Source organism: Astatotilapia calliptera, chromosome 3 (genome assembly GCF_964374335.1).
Source record: "Astatotilapia calliptera chromosome 3, fAstCal68.1, whole genome shotgun sequence".
Classification (NCBI taxonomy): Eukaryota; Metazoa; Chordata; class Actinopteri; order Cichliformes; family Cichlidae; genus Astatotilapia; species Astatotilapia calliptera.
In genome coordinates, this window is record NC_137424.1 from 20,645,018 (window position 1) to 20,669,020 (window position 24,003).

General features: G+C 41.9%; 1 protein-coding gene and 1 long non-coding RNA gene across 2 annotated transcripts in view; one reads left to right on the forward strand and one right to left on the reverse strand.

The window, feature by feature from the left end:
- The window catches only part of LOC113015973 (NACHT, LRR and PYD domains-containing protein 12-like), a 748,422-nt gene that overhangs the window by 716,054 nt on the left and 8,365 nt on the right, over positions 1–24,003 (reverse strand). The gene's annotated exons all lie outside the window — the stretch shown is intronic.
- On the forward strand, positions 14,287–14,806 carry LOC145425342 (uncharacterized). Its single transcript, XR_013906009.1, has 2 exons — positions 14,287–14,473; positions 14,556–14,806. It is a non-coding gene; the product is annotated as an uncharacterized LOC145425342 (long non-coding RNA).

Sequence of the window (24,003 nt, forward strand, 5' to 3'; positions counted from 1 at the left end):
TAACAGTTGAAAAATAAAAAATAAACAGAGAACAAAGTAATATATATGATTAGAAATAAATAAAAAAGAAAACTATAAATAAAACGACTTCTTTCATTTAAAGAAAAAGGTCTATCAGTCCTCTTGTCGTGTGTGTTTGCAGCTCACAAAGACGACTTACTGAGCTTCAGGATCCAAAAGGATGTATCTGCCAAATTCTTAATGTGGAAAAACGTCCATGTGTTTTCTTCTCCAGGAGACGATGAAGACACTGTTTGTCTGCACGATGCTCGTGCTGCTCTTTGCTTCCGGATTTTCCAAAGTGAACAATTTTCAACCAAGCGAGCACCGACCTGAAGAAACACCTTATGAAAAGTTTAGAAGACAGCATGTAGATGCTAAGATGACTGAAAAGCTGTGTAACACAGAAATATCAAATAGGAATATCTACAAACTTGACAACAGTTGTAAGGAAACCAACACATTCATCCTCAGCATTCCAGCAAAGGTCAAATCCATTTGTAGAGGTGTGATGGACCGAGCAGTGAAGGAAACTTAGGCACAGGTTAAAGTCCAAAAAATGATTTTTTATTTAACCCAAAAAACATAATTGGTTAACTCATGCAAAAAGAATCAAAATCTTGGGCCCATAAAAGAGGTCAAACTAACAAAACTCTACTCAAAGTTAACAACACAACTGATAACTCAAACAAACTGACCTAACTTAATGAGACAAAGGGGAAACTTAAATAGTGGCTGATCAGCCCACAAAAACAGGAAAAGGGGTAAAACACACAAAACCTAACTAAACCAAACATAATGAACTCCAATTCCCCCCCATGGTCCCGAGTTATGGCGTGAACCAATTTGTAGCCTTCCTTTAAAGCTCGCTCCGCCCCTTTTCCACCTCTTGGCTCCTTAATCAAGGGACTGGAACAGCTGCAACTAAGGTAACTCAGAAAACAAAAGATTAATCATACATAACAGTGTAAACTAAAATGTGCGCACTTATTTTAGAATGCAGCGTTATGTGGATATGTGAATGAATTCTAAACCAAAACCAGTTATTTATTGTCCTGTAAATAAATTCCTATATTTAAAGAAAGAAATGTGAATGCAATGTTACTTATAAGCCTCTACACTAACATGGTGGGTATTACCACTGTGTGGCTGTAAGTGCAGCCATCACACGCTCCCCCTCTTCAGATCTCTCCCTGGGACAGCGAGAGAGACAGTCTGCAGTGCAGTTATCCTTGCCGGGGATGTGGTTGATGGTGAACCGGAATGGCTGGATTGCAAGGTACCATCGCGTGATCCTTCCATTTGTGTCCTTCATTCTCTCTATCCATTGAAGAGCCTTGTGGTCTGTTTCCAATATGAACTCCCGTCCAAGAAGATAATACCTAAAGGAGTCCAGGGCCCATTTGATGGCAAGTCCCTCCTTCTCGATGGTTGAGTATCGCACTTCCCTCGGAAACAGCTTTCGGCTGATGAAGGCCACTGGATGACGCTCTCCAGGCGGTCCCTGTAACAGAACAGCTCCCAATCCTCTCTCTGAGGCATCAGTCTGAAGAATGAAATTTCTCTCAAAATCAGGGCTGTGCAAGACTGGGCTCTTACTCAGAGATTGTCGTAGGTCCTGAAAAGCCATCTTAGCCTCCTCTGTCCAGGTGATCTTATTGGGACTTCGGGCACCAGTCAGATCCGTCAGAAGAGCTGCCCTGGCGGAGAAATGAGGGATAAACCGATGATAGAATCCTGCCATACCTAAAAATGATCTCAGCTGTTTTCTGGTCTCTGGCAAAGGACAGGATTCTATGGCGGTGACCTTATTGACTTGAGGTTTTATTACTCCATTTCCAATCACAAACCCAAGGTACTCAGTTTCAGCCTTGGCAATGGCACACTTAGCTGGATTAACAGTCAACCCTGCAGACTGAAGACGCCCCAATACCTTCTCCAGGTGTTTCAGGTGTTCTTCCCAGGTAGAACTAAAAATCACTATGTCATCAAGGTAGGCTGCAGCAAAATCAGACATGTCAGACAGTATCTGGTCCATCAGTCTCTGGAATGTTGCCGGGGCACCATGCAGTCCAAAGGGCATGACTTTAAACTGGAACAAGCCCCACGGGGTCCGGAAAGCAGTCAGCTCTTTTGAGCGCTTAGTCAGTGGTACCTGCCAATAACCCTTGCAGAGGTCTATTGTTGTCAGGTATCTGGCCTTCCCAAGACGCTCAACCATGTCATCAATGCGGGGAGTTGGATATGAATCAAATTGTGATATTGCATTCAGGTACCTGAAGTCTATGCAGAAACGGATACTGCCATCCTTCTTTGGCACCAGGACCACCGGGTGGCACCACTCGCTCTTCGAGGCTTCAATGATTCCTAGTGAGAACATCAGGTCGATCTCCTCTTTCAACGGGATCAGTAGACGCTCAGGTATCCTGTAACTCATTCTCCTCACAGAAGCTCCATCTTTCAACACAATGTCATGTTCCACAATGTCCGTTCTACCAGGATTTTCACTGAACACATCTAATTTACACAGGTTTCTCACCTGAGCCTGTCTTTCCTCAGGAAGATGGTTTAGATCCAGGTCCTGAGGAGTGGGTTTTGGCAGATACTGATCATCCACTTCCTCCTCCTCCGAAACCTCCCGGATCAGAAAGACATCTGCTTTTGGTCTCTCCACCCATTCCTTAAGCAGGTTAATGTGCAGTACTCTGCTGGAGCGGGGCTGATCTGGAATAGCGACCTTATAGGTTGTTTGTCCAAGTTTCTTTTGGACCTCATATGGCCCTTGCCACTTTGCTAACAGCTTACTGTCATCACTTGGAAGAAGCACCAGCACCTTCTCACCAGGACTGAAGGATCTTTGCCGAGCTGACTGGTCGTACCAGGCCTTCTGGTGCTGCTGTGCTTCCGCTTTGTGGGCTTGGGCCAGCTCCGTCATCTTCTCCAACCGTTCCCGCATCTGGACAACATAAGAGACAACATTGACAGCCTGTGATCTTTCTTGGTCACCCTCCCAAGTCTCCCTTAGAAGAGACAAGGGGCCTCGTACCTCATGGCCATACAATAGTTCGAAAGGTGAAAAACCTGTAGAAGCCTGGGGTACTTCTCTATATGCAAAGAGGAGGTAGGGCAGCCACTGATCCCAGTCTGTACCAGTTTCATTGACAAATTTGCGTAACATTTGTTTCAGAGTCTGATTGAAGCGCTCTGTTAGGCCATCTGTCTGAGGGTGGTATGGCGTTGTCCTCAGGCTCTTAATCCCAAGGAGCTGGTACACCTGCTTCAACAAAGTGGACATAAAGTTAGTGCCACGGTCAGTAAGAATCTCACGAGGAAAACCAACCCTTGAGAAGAACTGTATGAGACAGAGGGCGACTGCTTTGGCTTTTATTGATCTCAAAGGAAAGACCTCTGGATACTTTGTAGCGTAATCTGTCACAACCAGCATGTAACGGTTGCCTGCCTTGCTCCTTTCTAGAGGACCAACAATGTCCATTCCTAGCCGTTCAAATGGAGTGCTGATAATTGGTAGAGACTGGAGAGGAGCTCTGGAGGGGATTTTAAGAGAAGACTTCTGGCACTGAGGGCAGCTTTTACAGAACAGTGTTACATCCGAGCGCACACCAGGCCAATAAAAATATTTTCTAATGCGGGCCATGGTTTTGTGCTTTCCCAAGTGGCCAGCCCATGGAATGGAGTGTCCCAAGGAGAGCACCACCTTCTGGACTGCTCTAGGAACCACCAACTGCAATGCTGAACCCTGCTGACGATACAGAATGCCATCTTTCAGCAGAAACTCCCCCCTGCTGTTCAAATCTTGCTTAGTTCCTTGGTTCCTCTCTGCAGCTTTCTGGAACAGAGATGTTAGAGATGGATCGTCATGTTGCATTTCAATAATATTAACAGGGATTTTGAAACCCAAAGGTAACTCCGGCTCTGTGCTAGGAGCTTCTCGAACAGCAGTATGTAGAAACTTCTCTTGCCTTCTCTGTCCACGTGACTTACGAGACTTCCCGGGTGCAGTCTCTATGTCCGCATCATAGAAGGGCAAGGCACAGAGTGGGTGTAGGGACTCCTCTTTCTTCTTAGCTTGAGCTCTTGTTACTGCAACATTGCATGTATGACTAGGATTCAGCAAGTCAAACAACACAGGCAGATCTCGACCCAGCACTACTGGAAATGGCAGATTCTCTGCAACACCAATATTTAGAATATACGTTTGTCCTTGTACCTTGATGTACAGATCTGCTGTTGGATATGATCTCTCATCTCCATGAATGCAGCGAACAGGGATTGTCTCCACATTAACTTTATTTGCGGGTACAAAGTCTCGGTGCACAAGAGTCTGAGTACTTCCGGAGTCAACAAGGGCCTTTAATGGTTTCCCATCAACCTCAACTAAGGTCATTTTGAAACCATTCTCAAACTCCACTTTAGGCTCCACACTTTGTCGGGGCACAAAACACATCTGCGTTATTTTTGTAGCATTCTTTGGGCACATAGGTTTTGTGTGGCCCTCCATCCCACACAAATAACAAATCACAGTCTTGGGTGGAGGTCTTGACGGCATATTGACAGACTGGCTCTTTGGAGGTTTACTCACCCCTGCTTTCTGGTAGTGAGGGACAGATTTTGAACCATCTCTCATTTTCCATGCTGTGTGGCTCCATGGCTGTCCTTTTCTCCGTGCTGCCACAAACACATCAGCTAGCTCTGCAGCCGCCGCTGCAGAGTTTGGATTGCGTTCTTTAATCCATATCTGTAACTCAGGAGACAGCATTCTCAAGTATTGTTCTAAAATTAATATTTCACTAACCTCATGCACCGTTTTTCCTTTTGGCTTCACCCACTTCTCATATAACTCTTTCAATCTTGCATATAGTTCTTTTGGATTCTCATCAGGTTTTCCCTCCAGTGAACGGAATCTCAGTCTATATGTCTCAGGATTAATGTCATATTTTTGAAGGATAGCTGCTTTCACTTTGTCATAGTCTAGAGAGTCATCCATATCCATATGAACATACGCACCTCTTGCTTTGCCAGTGAGTAAAGGAATCAGATGAAAAACCCAGTCCATTTTTTTCCACCGGCAAACTACAGCCATGCGTTCAAATGTTGTTAAAAAATGTTCAATATCATCCTCCTCTGTCAATTTTTCCAGCCTGGGTTCATAAAAGCGAGACTGACCTGACTGAGGATGTATTTGCTCATTACTGGAGCCAGCACAGGGAGGATCCTCCTCTTCAAAGGACTCTACCTCTGGTTGTTCAGGTTCCTCCATTTGAGGCTCAGAGACCTCCATTTGAGGCTCAGGGACCGGGGAGGTACGAGCTTGCACTTCTACCTGCAACAGCTGAAACTGATGTTGCAGTGCTCTAAAGCACTGTTCCTGGCGGGTAAACTCCTCCCTTCTTCTTGCTTCCTGGGCCTCCTGCTGACCCATATGAGAACGAAGCATGGAAATCAGTTCTGACATTGTCGGCTCCTTACCTTGGCTCTCAGTACTATCCACCCCTCCAGAGGCTCCATTTTCCTCTCCTCCTTCTACTTGCTCTACAACTCCAACTGGCTGGTTTTGACAATCTCCTTTTGCTCCTCTGCCACTCCTTCCCATTCTGTGCATGGCTTGATGAGTGAAGAGGGGAAAAAAAAGAGAAAAAAAAATCCTGTGCCTTCAACTGCTGATCCCACTCCTGACACCACTTGTGATGGACCGAGCAGTGAAGGAAACTTAGGCACAGGTTAAAGTCCAAAAAATGATTTTTTATTTAACCCAAAAAACATAATTGGTTAACTCATGCAAAAAGAATCAAAATCTTGGGCCCATAAAAGAGGTCAAACTAACAAAACTCTACTCAAAGTTAACAACACAACTGATAACTCAACCAAACTGACCTAACTTAATGAGACAAAGGGGAAACTTAAATAGTGGCTGATCAGCCCACAAAAACAGGAAAAGGGGTAAAACACACAAAACCTAACTAAACCAAACATAATGAACTCCAATTCCCCCCCATGGTCCCGAGTTATGGCGTGAACCAATTTGTAGCCTTCCTTTAAAGCTCGCTCCGCCCCTTTTCCACCTCTTGGCTCCTTAATCAAGGGACTGGAACAGCTGCAACTAAGGTAACTCAGAAAACAAAAGATTAATCATACATAACAGTGTAAACTAAAATGTGCGCACTTATTTTAGAATGCAGCGTTATGTGGATATGTGAATGAATTCTAAACCAAAACCAGTTATTTATTGTCCTGTAAATAAATTCCTATATTTAAAGAAAGAAATGTGAATGCAATGTTACTTATAAGCCTCTACACTAACATGGTGGGTATTACCACTGTGTGGCTGTAAGTGCAGCCATCACAAGAGGTGATAAAATAAATTGGAAAACATAGATGTGTCATTATTTCATATAGATTTCAAATAACATACCATTTGATGTCAACATGTTTTAGTTGCATTTGCAGTGCTCGTGCTGTTATATTCTTATGATTCTGTTCATTTTATGAGTGTATCCTTCAGCCTTGCTTCACATATTTACTGCTGCTTGATCAGCTTTAGTCCTGCTAGCATCAGCACAGGTAGAAACAGATCACACATCAGAGAATCGGCCGTGCATCTAAATGCAAATGGAAACTAAAAATGAAAACATAGATAACTGAGCTGAACTTCATAGATCTGAAAGTTGACCAATGCATACATAGTGCTAAAAATCAGGTATCGGGAAAACACATTATTTTATATTATGCTGAAGTCAATTGTTATCCTTTTTTAAAACTATATCATATAATAAAGTCTGTTTTGAAGTTTACTATGGTAAAAAAAATATTTTAAGGCTCTTCAGATATACTGTAACTTCATAGGTATGAACCATCAAAGCATTTTCATCATAAATATAAAACTTCATTAGGTAGATCTGTTCAAATACTCATTAATGCAAATATCTGATCAGCCAATCACATGGCAGCAACTCAATGCAGGTGTAAAAGGTGAGGTCTAAAAAGAACCTTTAAGAAAATATGAATCATCTTAATCAGTCTTTAATTATGAAGCAATGGCCTAACTCCCTCTGACAAACAGACCTGTGGCAAAATTTATAAACCACTTTTGACTTTTTCCAAGGTGAACATTGTCTGGCAGCAGGTGCCCTTCCCCTCCCAGATCACGGTTCATATCTGATTTTCAGCTCTAAAGTTTATTTTTCTCTTCATAACAACTGTGCAAAGGATGATTTCTGAGGATGATGACTCATTGAAAATGCTTGGATGCTGACAATTATGCAGAGTCAGGCATGGAAAGGCTGCTCTTTGTGACAGGTGGGTGCTGTCATACATGGGTGTAGCTGCCAGCTGTCCTCGAGGCTTCACCTCTGCTAAACGTGTGTCTCTGAACTTGACCTGGTCTCATAAACTCTCCTGTGATTTTTATTTTGCATCCTTGGTTATTCAAATGAATGATTAATATATTAATATGAATCTATACAGATTTGTCCACACTGGATATGACAGTAAGAGTTAGTAAAGCTCTGTTAACGTGTCCCTCTACAGCCTGTTGTTTCTTAGTTTCACCAGTGAAACTGAATTAAAAACAAAACATAGATGACATATTGTCGCCTAGGCAACCACCAAGCTCCCAGTGCCTACAGACATTCACTAAAACATGCTGGTCATTGGATCGTTTGAATAAATACCTTTAACTAAATATCAATGTTTTCGACATGTCTTAGTTTACATTATTACACAGTTATTATGAGAGAGCATGTCTAATATTTTTCCACTAAACAGTCGTCTTCTCCTTTGGTTTGTTTGTAACAACCATTTATAAAAACTTGTGTTTTGCTTTTGTTTTATTTTTAACTGCAATTCTGGTCGAGTAGCTTTTATAGTGTTAATTCAACATATACTACAAAATAAAATGACTTTTTTTAAAGTACATTTGTGGACATTTTATTTTCAAACTATCCAATCACAGAATCAAATGCACAAAGCCTGTGATGTCATCAAAGGCACAAAGCTTGTGATGTCATCACATTCTGTCATTGGAAGGAGAAATTCAGTCAACTGTAGCAACTCTTTGGTGGCAGAACTACAAAACAACCTGTTTGTTAAAACCAAGATAAGGAAGACACAGAGACGCAGAAGCAGACGCAGAAGCAGACGCAGAAGCAGACGCAGAAGCAGACGCTGAAGCAGACGCATATAAAATGGCAGAAGCACAGATGGAAGTGGTCGTGAGCCCAAATATAACAGTTTTGCAAAGATCGGAAAATGACCTCAAAAAAGCCCAAACACCAAATCCTGAAACACGTCCTCTGGCACAAGTTCAAACAGAAGTGGTCGTGAAAGGCAAGAAAAAAAGGGGGCAAAAACAGAAAAGAGTGGCTGAAGAACCCAGACGACCGATTACTCGGGCGTATGCTCGGGCTCTTCTAGAAGCCCAAAACAACGTGGCTGATGGAAGCAACCTGAGAAATGAAGAAGTGTCAGGAAACCCTGAAGGAACCTCTGAAAGGGAAAACCCTGAATCCCTCCCTATGTCAGAACCAAAGGACGACGTGAATATGGAGACAGAGGCAAACATGAATAACGCCAGTGGACAAAACCCTGGGCCAAATGGAGGGACGTGGCAACATCAGCCAAATCCCAGATTTATACCCCATCATGGCAGAGTCCAGTATGATTCATGTTGTGAGATTGCTGCTCTCAGGCATCAACTACAAGCTTCCCAAAACCACCAGAACGAGCTTTACTGGAAACTGGTAGCTGCTAATAAGAGGGCTTCTTATTACCAGTCTAAGGTGACCAAACTTCATGCACAGATGATCGCCGACAAAAAACAGCATGAAGAAACAATTAAAGAGCTCATAGAGCAACTGGAGGAGGCTAATGATAATAATAAGCCTGATAAGAGCAAAACAGAGGTTCAAGCAAAGGACAACCAAGCAGTTGTCATGCTGGATGACATGATCCGTGTCCTGCACGAAGACGTCAGCGACCCTACCACAGAGCAGTGTGTGGATTCTTCTACACAAACCACAGAGGCTTCACACACGGACTGTGTAGGTCTGAAGGAGGCTCAATTTGAAGTCCAATACAAGACTCAACAAGAGCAAATAGGAACACTCCAACAACAGCTCCTAGAAGCTCAACACCAACTCAAGGAACAGGAAGACAAACATAGGCAGGACCAGGAGACACTGAACATGGAAATCAGTGAGCTTAAATCCCAGCTCTGCTCCAACAAGGAGCTTCATGACATGAAAGTAGAGACTCTTTATCAAGAGTTGAAAGAAGTCAAAGCGTCCTACATTAAAATCACACAGGAGCAAAATGAACAAAATTCCAACACAGCAAATGGAAAATCTGAGCTTCTGGTGGAAAAAGACACCAAAGAACAGGACAAGGAAGAAGAAGAAGACTCCCTGACATCAACTGAGATGTCTCTGCATGACTCTCTACAACAAACAGAAGACAGAGAGAAAACGATAACTACCAATCCAGCTGAACTCGAAACTGAAGCTAAGACTGTGCCAGAGAAAAAACCCAAGAAGAAGAAGAGGAACTGGCTGCGTCGGCTTTTCAGCTGTACCAGTCCACAGACAGACTGATTTACACAACTGTGGAAAAAATAAATAAATACAAAAAAAATAAATAAATTGGAAAACATAGATGTGTCATTATTTCATATAGATTTCAAATAACATACCATTTGATGTCAACATGTTTTAGTTGCATTTGCAGTGCTCGTGCTGTTATATTCTTATGATTCTGTTCATTTTATGAGTGTATCCTTCAGCCTTGCTTCACATATTTACTGCTGCTTGATCAGCTTTAGTCCTGCTAGCATCAGCACAGGTAGAAACAGATCACACATCAGAGAATCGGCCGTGCATCTAAATGCAAATGGAAACTAAAAATGAAAACATAGATAACTGAGCTGAACTTCATAGATCTGAAAGTTGACCAATGCATACATAGTGGCAACACATTATTTTATATTATGCTGAAGTCAGTTTTTATCCAATTTTATAACTATATCATATAATAAAGTCTGTTTTGAAGTTTACTATGGTAACAATGCATCTTTTTAGGCTTTTCAGAAACACTGTAACTTCATAGGTATGAACCAACAAACCATTTTTCATCATGAAAATAAAAAATAAATCTAAAGGAGATAAACATCACAACTGTTCAACCAAGCATTAAGTCCATTTTGAAACAAAGAACGATGTACACTCAGCCAATCACATGGCAGCAACTCAATGCAGTGTAAAAGGTGAGATGTAAAATAAAACAATTAAAAATATTAATTAATCTTAATCAATCTTAAAATATGAAGCAATCTTCTAACTCCCCTTTACATACAAAGCTGTGGCCAACCTTACAAACCATTTTGAATTTTTTCCAGCCGAGGCGTTCAAAATAACCAAACTGCTAATAGTCACGGTTTAATTTGGGCAGCTGCCTGCCTAATATAATGTAAAATCATCACAATATTTTACACAAAGAGAGTAAATGTATCCTTGTACTCAGCTAAGACAGCTGGGCTGCTGTGGCTTGTGTTTATGTTCAGAGTGACATCTGATTTAAAAGCAGACTGTCATGGTTGCGGCTGTGTGCAGGCAGGATGAGGACCCAAACGCAAGCTCACGGAGGCAGGAATGAACTCAAAACAGCTTTATTGCTGGAGAGAGAAACCATACAACCTAAACGAGGAAACTATAACGTAATACACAGAGAAACACACGGCCATGAATGAGGGAGAACGCGACACAGAACTGAGGGAGACGCAGACATAAATACACAGAGGGTTAACGAGGGAAGTGGGAGCACACGGGGAACACAGGTGACACTGATAATCATAACAAGACACGGCAGGAGTGAACGCAACACTGACGGGAGACTGTCAAAGTAAAACAGGAAGTACACGGAGGTTCAGAGAGGAGGAGAGACAGCACGGGGAGAGCACGGACATAACGGGCTGGGAAAACATGGAATAAAACTCAAGGAGGGGAAACGAGGGCTCACAGATAAACAGAGGGGCACACAGGAGGTAATCAAATAAGGAACATCTTAACAGAAACCATGGCATAAATAAAGAACAACACACAAAACATACGAAAACTAAGAATGCTGGGCCAACATGGCCCAGGATCATGACAGACAGCAAAAGACACTGAGCAGCATATCAGTCAGCATGGGAAAAATGCCATAGATTTAAGGAACCAGGCTAAAATAATTGGTTTCTAGTGGGTTCTATTGTAAGTGCTCTATATTTCAGCATGACATACTGTATGCATCCTACACTGAGAACCCTTGAAGCTGATCATCAGGGTATGCTGTGTACTTCTTACACAGAAGATAAAATAACATGCAAAGATTTTAGATGGTTGTGGTTGGTCCTTACACACAGATGTAAGGTCAAAAAAAAAAATCACCCACAATGGATCGTTCACAGACGCTGGTCCAGTGGAACCCACTTCCACAAAGGCTGCACCTGCTCTGGCAGAACAGGAAGCATCAACTACATAGTAGCTATTTTCATAATTAAGACATCAACTATAGGTGTTCCCAAAATGTGCCATGTTGTCTGCACACCTGACAGTTCAATAAGTCCTGTGTTGATTACAGATGGTGGTTGTTTCCAGAAACAGCACTTGCATAAAACAAGTACAGAGCACTTTATGAGCCAACCTGCTTCTTTAATGAGCATTTAGGTTGTTTGTATTCAGTGTTCACAGATAATATGCTCATTAAAAGGGGGGATCCACTATGTCCTTCTTCACAATCCTGTCTGCCAACTTTAAGAAGAAATCAGAGTGACGCAGAAGCTTTAAAACAGTGTTCAGAATAATCAGTGATGCTTTTATCTGAACTGATGACAGATAAAGATGAACGTGAGTGTGGCAGAAGAGTAAGTTCTCCCTCTTTCTTGGAAGTATACAAAAGTCTGTTGTTTCTAAAAAGTTCATAAACAAACAACAAGTTCTTACAGAATGAGACGTGAAGCCTGGAGACGAGCAGTTCAGACACGCTGTTATTAAATTCTACCTGAGCAGGTTATAGTTCACCTCAGTTACGGAAGAACAAATAACACTTGGCTCTGGGAGCTTCAGTTTTTATACACTGTCGTAGCACCACCCTAAGCCATCATTTGCATCAACACCTCCATCACTAGCCCAGCAGTTCTAAGAAACTTCTCTGTTTGTGGTTCAGAACCTAATGTGACACCAATGAGCACAACAGCATGCAGCTGCAGGTTGTTGTTCATACCTGGCTTTACAATAAAGAGCCATGTTTGCAGGCAGCTGTTTGAAGTTTTGTGTAAAATATCATTTTTATAGAAATAAACCAAATGTGTCTAAATATATTAAGTAAACAATCAGAATAAGAACATTTTGAAATAAAATCCAAAAACTGCATCTGGCTTAGTTTTTGTTGAATAAATAATGACTCTGTGTAATATGTCATGTGTTGTATATGTAAGTTGTATTTGTACAATGAAGCCAGGCTTTCTTTGTGTTAGCTGCCTGACAGAACCTAAAACTCTAGTCAGAGATTGCAGGTGTCACAACAGACATGATCAGCTTTCTCTGTCGATCCTATCTTTCTGTTTCACACTCTGTGCACTCATAGAAAAAATCTTTAAAAAAAAAACAATCACATGACTCTTCTTCCACACAACATGATCCCTGAGTGCCGCCTGCTCCAACCAGACATGTTCTCACAGCGACGATGGTGATAATTAAAATCTACAAAGAACGTGATAAACATGATTAAAATGCAGCACTGTTAAAGCAACGTGATTAATGCTGCATTAAAATGAGCCTTTAGCACATAGAGATGATTAAACAGTTTCATTTGACTTCATTGTTTCTAAGGCAGATGCTACACCAGTGAAGGTGCACTTAGTTTTCACACACTGCTTCTGCATTGTGTCTTAGTTTTAGTGGATTAAATAATGACACAGTGTTTGTTTGTTTTTCTTTAGTAACAAATGACCTCAGACCAGCTTATAATATTTTATAAACAAATAAGCATAAATGCATAAACTCAGCCTGGAATCACATGGGATAAACATGGGATGTGCATTTTTTTATTTGTTTTGTGTTACTGAGTCTTGCAAGAATGCCAACCTTACCAGCAGCAGCTTGGTTTTTTTGTTTGTTGTTTTTTTAATTGAATGAGTGCTGAAAGTTGAGCAACAGCTGTGACAACGAGAGAAGATGGAGCCAATCAGAAACAACTGTGAAAATGTACAATATGCAAGCTAAGAAAGCAAAGTGTAGCAATGTTGCCATCGTTTTTGTTATTGTGGGATTTTTTTCAACATTCACTGAAAATCACTTCTCTCATATTTCCTCTTTATTATTTTCATCACTGTTTAAGAAACGTAACAAAGTCTTATAAAGCATCTAAACCAGCATCATGAAGTGATGTTTAAAGATGGCAGCAAGCTCACAGCATCTCTCAACTCAAGAGCAACATTCAAAGTGCACAGGCTGAAGGAAAGTATTGATTTTATCACATGCAATTACAATACGCCTTTTCATCTGTATCTGGATGTACAATGGGTATCGTTGTTTGTCCCAGCAGTTTACAATACAGAATGTGCACGTCTGTGGGGCTTTTATAAAGATTTCTATTTGCATTGATACAATTGCTTGGATCACAAATTGTTCTAACTTGATTAAAGTCACCAATGATAAAGGTATTCTTGCGCTTACAGTTACCATTATTATCTCTGTTTGCTATCAGATCATCACATCCCCCTTGTGGGATCATGTTGATGATATGCTGGTTTTCTGAACATGTCCGTTAGTCATGCAGAGCACAGTGCCAGAGAGCGCCACCAGCAGGAACATGGAAGTCTTCATTGTATTTCTATATCGAAAAAGTAAACAGAGTGAATATATAAATCAGTATTATTTCATTTCATTTATTAACTTGTTTATTTTTGTTTCCTAAATGTTAATCGTGCTTAACTATTAAAGTAAAAATACAGATAGATAGGAAACTCTCTGAAAAGTCAAACTGTTTTCAGTGAGTTCATATATTTGCCAGAGGAAAGGTCAGAATCTGCATATCTGACCACTTTGAATCAATTTATATCTAAACAGAAATCAGTAAAAGTTCAAATCAGTTTATCAATATCCTCACTTATGAGGATATTGATATCCGTATAACTGGAGTTATTATAGATTTTCATACATGACATTTGTGAAAAAGGCGAGGGTGTCAGGGTCCCTGTGTCTACCCGGTCGCCTCAGTGTGGCTACATGTGTTTTTTTGTTTTGATTTTGTCCCCGCTCTCTCCCTCCCTCCTTCTCTCACTGCCTGGGCGGAGCTCATCTGTGGGCTCCTGCCCTTGGCCCACGCACCTGGTGACACCTGTGGCTCATCACCCAACAGTGTTCCAGTCCCCTTATAAGATGGCAGCCCTGTATTTCTCGTCGCTGGACCGTTGCCGACTCTCGTCAGTGTTAACCCCAGCTCAGTTCGTTCTCGTGTTTCCCTAGCGATCTTCTTACAGTAACCTTTTGCATCTCTGTGAATAGATTTCCCTGGACCTGCCCCTGTGTTACCTGAGCGATCAAGTGTGTGAGGATTGGAGCGAGCTTTTGTGTTTCTTGTGGAGTGTGAAGAGGAGCGTGGAGCGTGGATGGAGTGAGGACTTTGGAGCGTGTGTGGACTGCAAGTGTCTTTCCCCCCTCCTGTTCGTGTGTGGATTCCCGGAACCCGTCTTTTCCCCACTGTGTAAATAGATCACCTGGTGCTTCTGTAAATAAAAAACCTTTATTGTTCCCTACTCAGAGCCTACGCGTGAGTCCGTTCAGTCCCGTTGTGACAGAGGGTAAGGACGTAAATCGACTGGTAAAGAGGGACTGGTGAAGAGTCTGCAGCCGCAGCACCAATCCATCTGTCCATCTCCTGTTCCCTTCTCTGATCACTCGTGAACAAGACTGCGAGTTTTGTAACTTAATAAAAGCAGTAATTTGTTTGCCAGAGTGCCCCTTCCACGTCACACCCTGTTCTTTCCTTCTTGTCTTATATGAAAATTCACTTTGTGTAGCTTTTTGGGAAATTGTTAAACTTCAGGAAGATTCTGAACATGCCCCATCGTTTAGCCAGCTCTTTGGAGCTGAGCAGGTTCAGGCCTGTTGTTGTAAGTTTTATAAAACGATCTCATTTAAACGAATAATCCAGCTGAAGCTTCAGACAGCCGTCAGACAGTGAAACACTGCCATCTGCTGGACGCGAATAACAAAGACGCTGCTTTGACGGGTGAGGGAGTTTCAACAAGTCTGCAACGACTCAAGCATCAAACTACAGAACTATTCTAGCGGACATGGTGCTCTAATGACTGCTTCATTAACGCAGCTCAGAAAGGATCAAACATATCAATAAATTATGAAATAAAAAAATTACTGTTTCACTGCACACACAAACCTTCTCTCATTAGCACAACACTGCCCAGGCCTCAGAGTGTATTCCTTCTAGACTATTAAACCTTAGCATGTTATTTTAATGTCTTACAGGTGAAACAGCCAACCAGTGATCCTAACTGTCATTTAAAATATTCAGCTGCAAAAATGCTTTTAGCAAATAGTTTTTTATGACTGTGCTAAGATTCAATACTAGATTTTTGCTGGTCTGATTAAAAGGTTAAATGTAGAAGTTTTGGGATCATATATTAATACTTCCAAAACAATAAAGTTGTTGTAGAGAATCTATGTTCATTATTGTTGCTCATCATGGAAAGACAAAGACATCAGACTCTGCTGAAAGATTTTACACTCCTACTCTCTGCACACAGCGGTCTGAGGGACCTTCCAGGATTGGGGATTTTATTTATTTTGTTCTTTTTCGGTCTTACTGGTTAGTAGGTTGTGATTTTCTACCTGTTGATCTCTCATTTGGAACATGATTTGCTCTGGAGCAGATTAGGTTCAAAGCATGAGTTGACCTGGCATTATGTCTTGGATTACAAAAAACTCCCACATTAAACCTTGAAGTTAGCCGGATAAGACAGCGTTCTGTTTCACAGTAAAGGCCTCAGAGAGTTGTTGCTAACCAAAGTCTATCTTGTACAGCCATGCAGCATCTAATGACGTTTTGTAACCTGTCACTACAAAGGAGCAGTGAAAGCTCCCGGCCCAGACGGCGTGTCTCCTGCCACCCTCAGACACTGTGCAAACGAGCTGGCCCCAGTGTTTTCTGGCATTTTCAACTCTTCACTGCAGGCATGTCATGTGCCTGCCTGCTTCAAGTCCTCTACCATAATCTATGTCCCCAAGAAACCTAGGATCACTGGACTAAATGACTACAGACCCGTGGCTCTGACATCTGTGGTCATGAAGTCATTTGAGCGCCTGGTTCTCTCCCATCTCAAGACCCTCACGGCCCCCCTCCTGGACCCCCTGCAGTTTGCATATAGAGCCAACAGGTCTGTAGACGACGCCATCAACATGGCCCTACACTTCATCCTGCAGCATCTGGACTCCCCAGGAACCTACGCCAGGATCCTGTTTGTGGACTTCAGCTCTGCCTTCAACACCATCCTTCCAGACCATCTCCGATGCAAGCTTTCCCAGATGAATGTGCCTGATCCCATCTGCCGGTGGATCACTGACTTCCTGACGGACAGGAAGCAGCATGTGAGGCTGGGAAAGAATGTCTCAGACTCCCGGACCATCAGCACCGGCTCCCCTCAGGGCTGTGTTCTTTCTCCTCTGCTCTTCTCCCTGTACACCAACTGCTGCACCTCCACCCACCAGTCTGTCAAGCTAATCAAGTTCGCAGATGACACCACCGTTATTGGACTCATCTCAGACGGGGACGAGTCTGCCTACAGGAGGGAGGTTGAACGTCTGGTGACCTGGTGCAGCCACAACAACCTGGTGCTGAATGCCCAGAAGACAGTGGAGATTATTGTGGACTTCAGGAAGCACACAGCCCCACTCCCCCCCATCATCCTGACTGACACCCCCATCACCTCTGTGGACTCATTCCGCTTCCTGGGTACCACCATCACCCAGGACCTGAAGTGGGAGCCCACCATCACCTCCGTCATCAAGAAAGCCCAGCAGAGGATGTACTTCCTGAGGCAGCTGAAGAAATTCAACCTGCCAACATGGACGATGATGCAGTTCTACACTGCAATCATCGAGTCCATCCTCACCTCCTCCATCACCGTGTGGTACGCTGGAGCCACTATCAGGGACAAACAGAGACTGCAGCGTGTTGTGCGCTCTGCTGAGAAGGTGATTGGCTGCAGACTCCCATCTCTGCAGGACCTGTACACCTCCAGGACACTGCGGCGTGCAGCCCGGATCTCAGCTGACCCTTCTCACCCTGGACACAGTCTGTTTGACCTGCTCCCCTCAGGCAGGAGGCTCCGGTCCATTCGCACCAGAACCTCTCGCCACAAGAACAGTTTCTTCCCCTCTGCTGTTGGACACATGAACAATAACCACATGACTGTCCCCGCCACTAACACATGACCCTACGCTGTGTCACTGCATCATTTCATGTTTGGCACTGATCATCACCTGCACTCATGTATATATGTTTCTACGTAGCACTCTTAATTCTTATTCTCATGTATATATGCATGTATATCTCATGCACATATCTTTCTTTCTACATAGCACTTTAATTCTTATTGTTTGTACTGAAGCACCGCAGCAATTTCCTAATGTTGTAAACCTCAACATCTGGCAATAAACCCCATTCTGATTCTGATTCTGAAATGATTGCTGTTTTAGTGCACATACACGGTGTGGTGATCAGTATAAGGACATTAAAGTGATGTTGCAGAAAGCTGCATCTGGTCAGAAGGAAAAAAAACACGCACACTTGGAAGACTTGGCCAGATTTGCACAAAATGAATGGCTGACAGTGGACAGATACAAGGATGTGGATGGTCACACCCTCGTGCATTAAAGAGGCCGTTCACAAAACCAAACACTAAACAGACACTGATCAGTTTGCCTCACTAACTCATCTACACAAGGCGTGTTGTAGAAGTAGAGCAGGGCGATATGGCCAAAAATATTCATCACGATAGAAATTTGAAAATGTGCGATAACGATATAACTGACACGAGACAAAATACTTTACAACTCCACTTCATTTGTGCAAAAAAAAAAAACCAATCAATGTATTTTCACTTAAATAAGCAGCTGCTTTTCATGTGCATTAAACTTATATAAAAATGTAACAGTGCAAATGCAAATTCCTCCCTGACAGTTTAACCAAAAGGCATTTCCAGTGGAAACTGGCCGATATATCCTCAGCACAACCATGTATAATATCCACAAAACTTAAAAAGAGGTTAAACAAACACACAATACAGTAATATTATGTTGAAGCACAGTACGTATCACTGTCGATTTCCAGAAAAATCAAATTTGCTGTATTGCCAGGCCTGAACCAACCTGTTAAACTTATCAAATTATTGTCATAGATATGAACCTATTGACTGAAACAGAATAATCCATTCAAGCCTCCATCATCATCCAAGATCACTGTTAGTATTCAGATTATTTTATCTCTATTTTCCTCTAGAATGTTTTGAAAATCAGTATTTGATCAACAGACTTTTTAAAAGTGTATTTTGATCCTATTGTTTACGCGTGTAATTGCATTTTTATTGACATTTTGACAGGAAAACCCTTAATCAAATTGTATCTTTGGTATCTAATAATAATATTAACAATAAAAGTAATGTTACATATGCAATATGCACACAATAATGATGTGCAAACAAACAAGAAAAATAGAAAAAAATGACAATTTAAAAAAAATAATACCCTGTTTATAAAAACCACATATGACCACGACTCCAAATGTGCAATTGTCACTGCATCTAAACATGACAGATGACATATTACAAACAGGTAGAAACGTATAATATACAACATGTTGTGAAGCTGCTACTGGTGCAGTTAGCTTTGCTTTAGGCTCCCATACACAGCACTGCTGACCCTAATCACCTCATACAAGATGTTACTTACTTTACGTGCAGTGCAGTATTGCTTTAACTTGCAATATGTTACAATAGCCAAGTCACTTCTATATTTATGAGGATGTAGACAATAATGTTGGCTGATATGTAAAACTATGAGATATCGAGTGCTGGGAAGATATTATTGATGGATCAGATTCATGAGTGTTTTATGTACTTAAGCCACAGTTAGAGAGTGAAACAGAGACTGACACTGGTTAGAATTGTACAGTAAATATCTTATTTTGAACTTTTATGCTGAACTACAAACTGTGAACTGTGCGATCTCTGCCACCTGTGGTGCCTGGTTTACTGTGTGTAAAACTGCGCAGGTTCCCATGTGTCATCCCACACTTTGCCACTGTCAGGAGAAAAACACAACAAACAACAACCACACACACAAAATAGGATCATTTAGGTTGTGACATATGACAATTTTTTAGGATGAAATATCTTCTATATTCATGTCATGCTTTATACACCTTCATTGTAATATAAATGAATCAAATCAAGTCAGAGAGTAATAATATATGAAGCAGACGTCAAGCAGGACCACAGCAGCAGCCACGATCCTTCAGAACCTGCTGGATGAGAGAGCACAGAAACTCCAGGGAAGAAGTTTAGTTAGTAACATGCATGAACTGCATTACTGAGACATGTATGTTTACAGATGGTGGTGAGGGAGAGGGGGAGAGTTTTGTAGTAACAAAGTTGTTACTACATACCATGTTGAGCAGGGCTTCCACTTGACTTTAACTTCTTCTTTTTCCTGAAAAACATGATATAAACAAACATTTAGTTAAGAAAGACATGCAAGTTGCATACAAAAAGGAGCTTATAAACATTTGTGTACTATTGAATGGCTCAATATATTATACAATTAGTTTACAAAAACATAAGAACCACTACAATGCTTGTACTGCCAGCATCGAGTGCATGTCAGCAAAGCAACACTGCTTACATTGTGGCTCACAAGCAAAACTAACTGAAGCAGATGTTACTGAATGGGAAGGAGCACCTCCACATCAATCACTCCTTCTGAGCATGATGTCAGGAGGACTTTAAAGAACGTAAACATCAGGAAGGCAGCACGACCAGGTCGTATCAGGTGGTATGTTCTTATTTAATGTCCTATTTGGAGCAAAATCCAGACTCAGTGGCTGAATTAGTGAAGATTCATCAAATACAAAAGCTTATGGATAGTCAGTCAGGCACAGTTCAAATCCGGGAAGTCCAAAGATGCAAACAAATCTGCACAGCAGCAGGCTAAATTACTTACATTTACAACTCTCCTGTCTACTATCTCTTCATATTTGAAAATCTTCTGTGTACGGTGTTTTCAGCATTCTGAAAAATAACAAAGGAAATATTTACATGAGGTCTGTAAAACTGGAGAAAATGAAAGAATGAAACAAAATGAAAAAAGAAATCTTATCAAACTTAACGAACCTGTCATGTGTTTCGTACATTTACAATAACATAACGTCTAACCTTTCCTTTTCCTTTTTTTGGTTGGGACATCCGAGGTGTACGCCGTAGAAATTGAGGGAGATGCAGGAGGATGCAGAAGGAAGCAGAGATGAAGAGGAGGATGCAGTAGCAAGCAGAGATGAAGAGGAGGATGTAGGAGGAAGCAGAGACGAAGTGGAGGATGCAGGAGGAAGCACAGACAAAGAGGATGCAGGAGGAAGCAGAGATTAAGAGTGATAGGTTTGTAGCTTGAACCCATCCGCTGGAACGTTGAAGACAATATAATTACACTGCAAAGCAAGACACAAGTAGGCAAAGTTCTTCATGATTCTATAGTAAGACCTATAGTAAACGTTTGACCTCTGTTATTGCCAACAAAGGTTATGTTACAAAGTATTGAGTTGTATTTTTGTTATTGACCAAATACTTATTTTCCACCCTGATTTACGAATAAATTCTTTACAAATCCTACCATGTGGATTCATGGATTTTTTTTCCACATTCTGTCTCTCACAGTTGAAGTGTACCTCTGGTGCAAATTACTGACCTCTGTCATCATTTTAAGTGGGGGAACTTGCACAATCGGTGGCTGACTAAATACTTTTTTGCCCCACTGTAAATACCATAAAATTGCTAATTTACTCAAAATAAATTTAAGACATCAATATTAAAGGTTAAATTATGATAATGAATACATGCAACTATAACTGATGACATAAAAATGAGGATTTCTTCAGCTAAAGCCAAAGTGCTGACTCATTTTTCATGTTACTCTCAAATGTTTTCCCTAATAACAATAACATAATTACACTTTAGCCACAAGAGGGCAGCAGCATTAATACAAGTCACATGTATATAAAGGTACAGTGATTATATTACAGTGATTTTAACAAAAACAAAGCAGAAGTTGATGGCAGTGTGTTTTTCCATGACAGAATAATTACGCACACCCCACTTTGCAGTTATTTATTTGTAAAAAATGTTTGGAATCATGTATGATTTCCGTTCCACTTTGTGTTGGTCTTTCACGTGGAATTCCAATAAAACTGATTCATGTTTGTGCTGTAATGTGACAAAATGTGGGAAAGTTCAAGGGGGCCAACACTCGGACCGGCGGCCGCCTCGGGGCTCTCCTCCTGCCTCCCCTTTCCCTCATCCACCTGCTGCCTCTGTGGAAGCTCCGCCATAGCCACCACCAAACAACTGACTTATTTCTACACATCGACCAGCATCCGGCCAATCCACCACCTTCCATCGTTTATACCGTTACAAAAAAAAAAAAATCATAAAAAAAACATCATTGGCCCAGAAAAACGAAAAATCATCATCGGTATGCCCGATGGCCAGTCCAGCTATGGTCGTGCCATCAGTTAACCCTTCGCTTGCCAGCTGTGACACGCGTGCCCAGGGTTGCCGACCCCTGCTCTAAAGCATCTGATTTGGATTCCTGAGATCAAATATATTTTCCTTTGTGTTTGTTTTCTTCCCATTTGTGGCTTTAATGTAGTGTTACATCCTGTTTGTTTGCTTCCCTCTGTATACATGTCCAGATTCACTGTTATGTTTCTATTCTTACATTGCTGTGTGATCACTGTTCCCTCTGCTGACTGATGTGACCTTTTGTATCTCACACTGATACTTGTCATATTTGTATCTGCGCCTAAAAGATAAAAAGTTTTCCATGCTAAAACACAGCTCCACCTCCTGCAGTTCTCCCTCTGAACCACTAGATGTCTCTGTTATCTAAATGAAGACGTGCAGCACAGCAACCACAGCAGCGCTCAGATCACACGTGTCCTGTTATTATGTATAAAAGCATGAAACAGGTGAGACAGGTGGGATCAATATTAATGTTGTGGAAATATATGAAAAAGCAACAGAAGAGTGAAAACATTTCGTGTTTCTAGAAAGATCTTTCAGCTCACAGCTGCTCACAGACTGTATTTACAAGTGACAAACTGCAACTCTACAGTACATCTACAGTATATATCAAATATATTCTGTATTCAAATCTATTGAGTGATGTTTGAAAGTCTTTCCAGGTGAGTTTGATCCAGGAGGGTCTGAAGCCAGAGTCAGACAGAGACTGTGCAGAGACTGTAGAAGGACAGAGCAGCAGCAGAGCAGTCCAGATACACTGATGATCCTCTGTCAGATCCAGAGGGACACACAGGGATGATGCTGGACTCTACATTGTGTCTGACAGTGGAGCTGTTCTCAGAGCAGTTCACTCTGCAGCACTGACAGTCATCTGCACTTCTTCTCATTCCTCTGTCAGTCACTGCTGGATGAAGCTCTCCTCTCCACCTCCCAGTAACATGGCCCAGTCAGAGCGTCTCTACACACAAGCTGCTGCTGCTTCAACCTCTCTGGATCATCAGGACACAGCTCCTCCTCTCTCAGCACACACACCGTCCTGTTTACCATCATCACCACCTGCAGAGAGAAGAAGGAAGAGCAGAGGAGATAAACGAGTGTTTCCAGAGACTCTTCATCAGCTGTCAGTCAGTGATGCAGCACATCCAGTATAAAGAGCAGCAGGGACTTCAGTGCTGGGACTGTACTAGGACTCATTGTTGCTTCACTTTTTCTAATCTTTGGATTTTTATTGAAGTTGATGAAAATGTTTTTCCCTCCTAGTTCGAGTTTGGACTTTCATTCATTAGAAGAACCTTGGTGTGTCCACTCTGAGCTCTGTAGGAACCCCAACAACAAGCCCAACAATCCAGATGGACGGTTCCAGCTGTTAACTGGAGGAATTCCATCCAAACATCTGCTCTCACTAAATTCTTCCTCACCTACAGACTGTGTTCTTCACTGCTTTAAACTTGGAAATGAATGCAGTCATTGGTCTGCGTGCTGCTTTGTTCAGAGAGCTGATTGGCTGTTGACAGTGTTTGATCAGAGCGTGTCAGCCGTTACTATGGTGACCATAAAGGTCAGAAACAGGAAGTGTTTGTGTCCAATCCTGAAGCCTGTCACCATTCTCCTCTCACAGCTTCACTGAGAAGCTGCAGCTTTACAGGAAACACTGGATCTTTGTTTCATACTGACTGTGTTTAGTACAATACTGCTGACAGCACCACCCACTCACTCCATCACTCTACTGACCTCAGAGTCTCCAGTCTGTAGTCTGGACTCTGCTGAAGATCAGACAGCTGCTTCACTCCTGAATCCTGCAGCTTGTTGTTGTAGCTCAGCTCCAGCTCTCTCAGATGGGAGGGGTTGGACTTCAGTGCTGCTGCCAGATAATCACAGCTGATCTCTGACAAACCACAGCCCCCCAATCTGTATAAAGAATGAAAGATGTAAGTTTATTAGACAAAGTGTGAGCTTGAAATCATTCAGTGTTTCATCATCTGTTCAGAGCTGAAGAAGGTTCAGAATGTAGAAGTTTAGAAAATGGAAACTCCAAACAGCTGAAGCCAACAGGAAGCAGCTTCAAACAGGAAACTGTGCAGAGTTTCAGACTATATGTCCTGATGCAGCCAGTTGGATTTTGGAGATTTGAATCTCTGTTCTGTGAC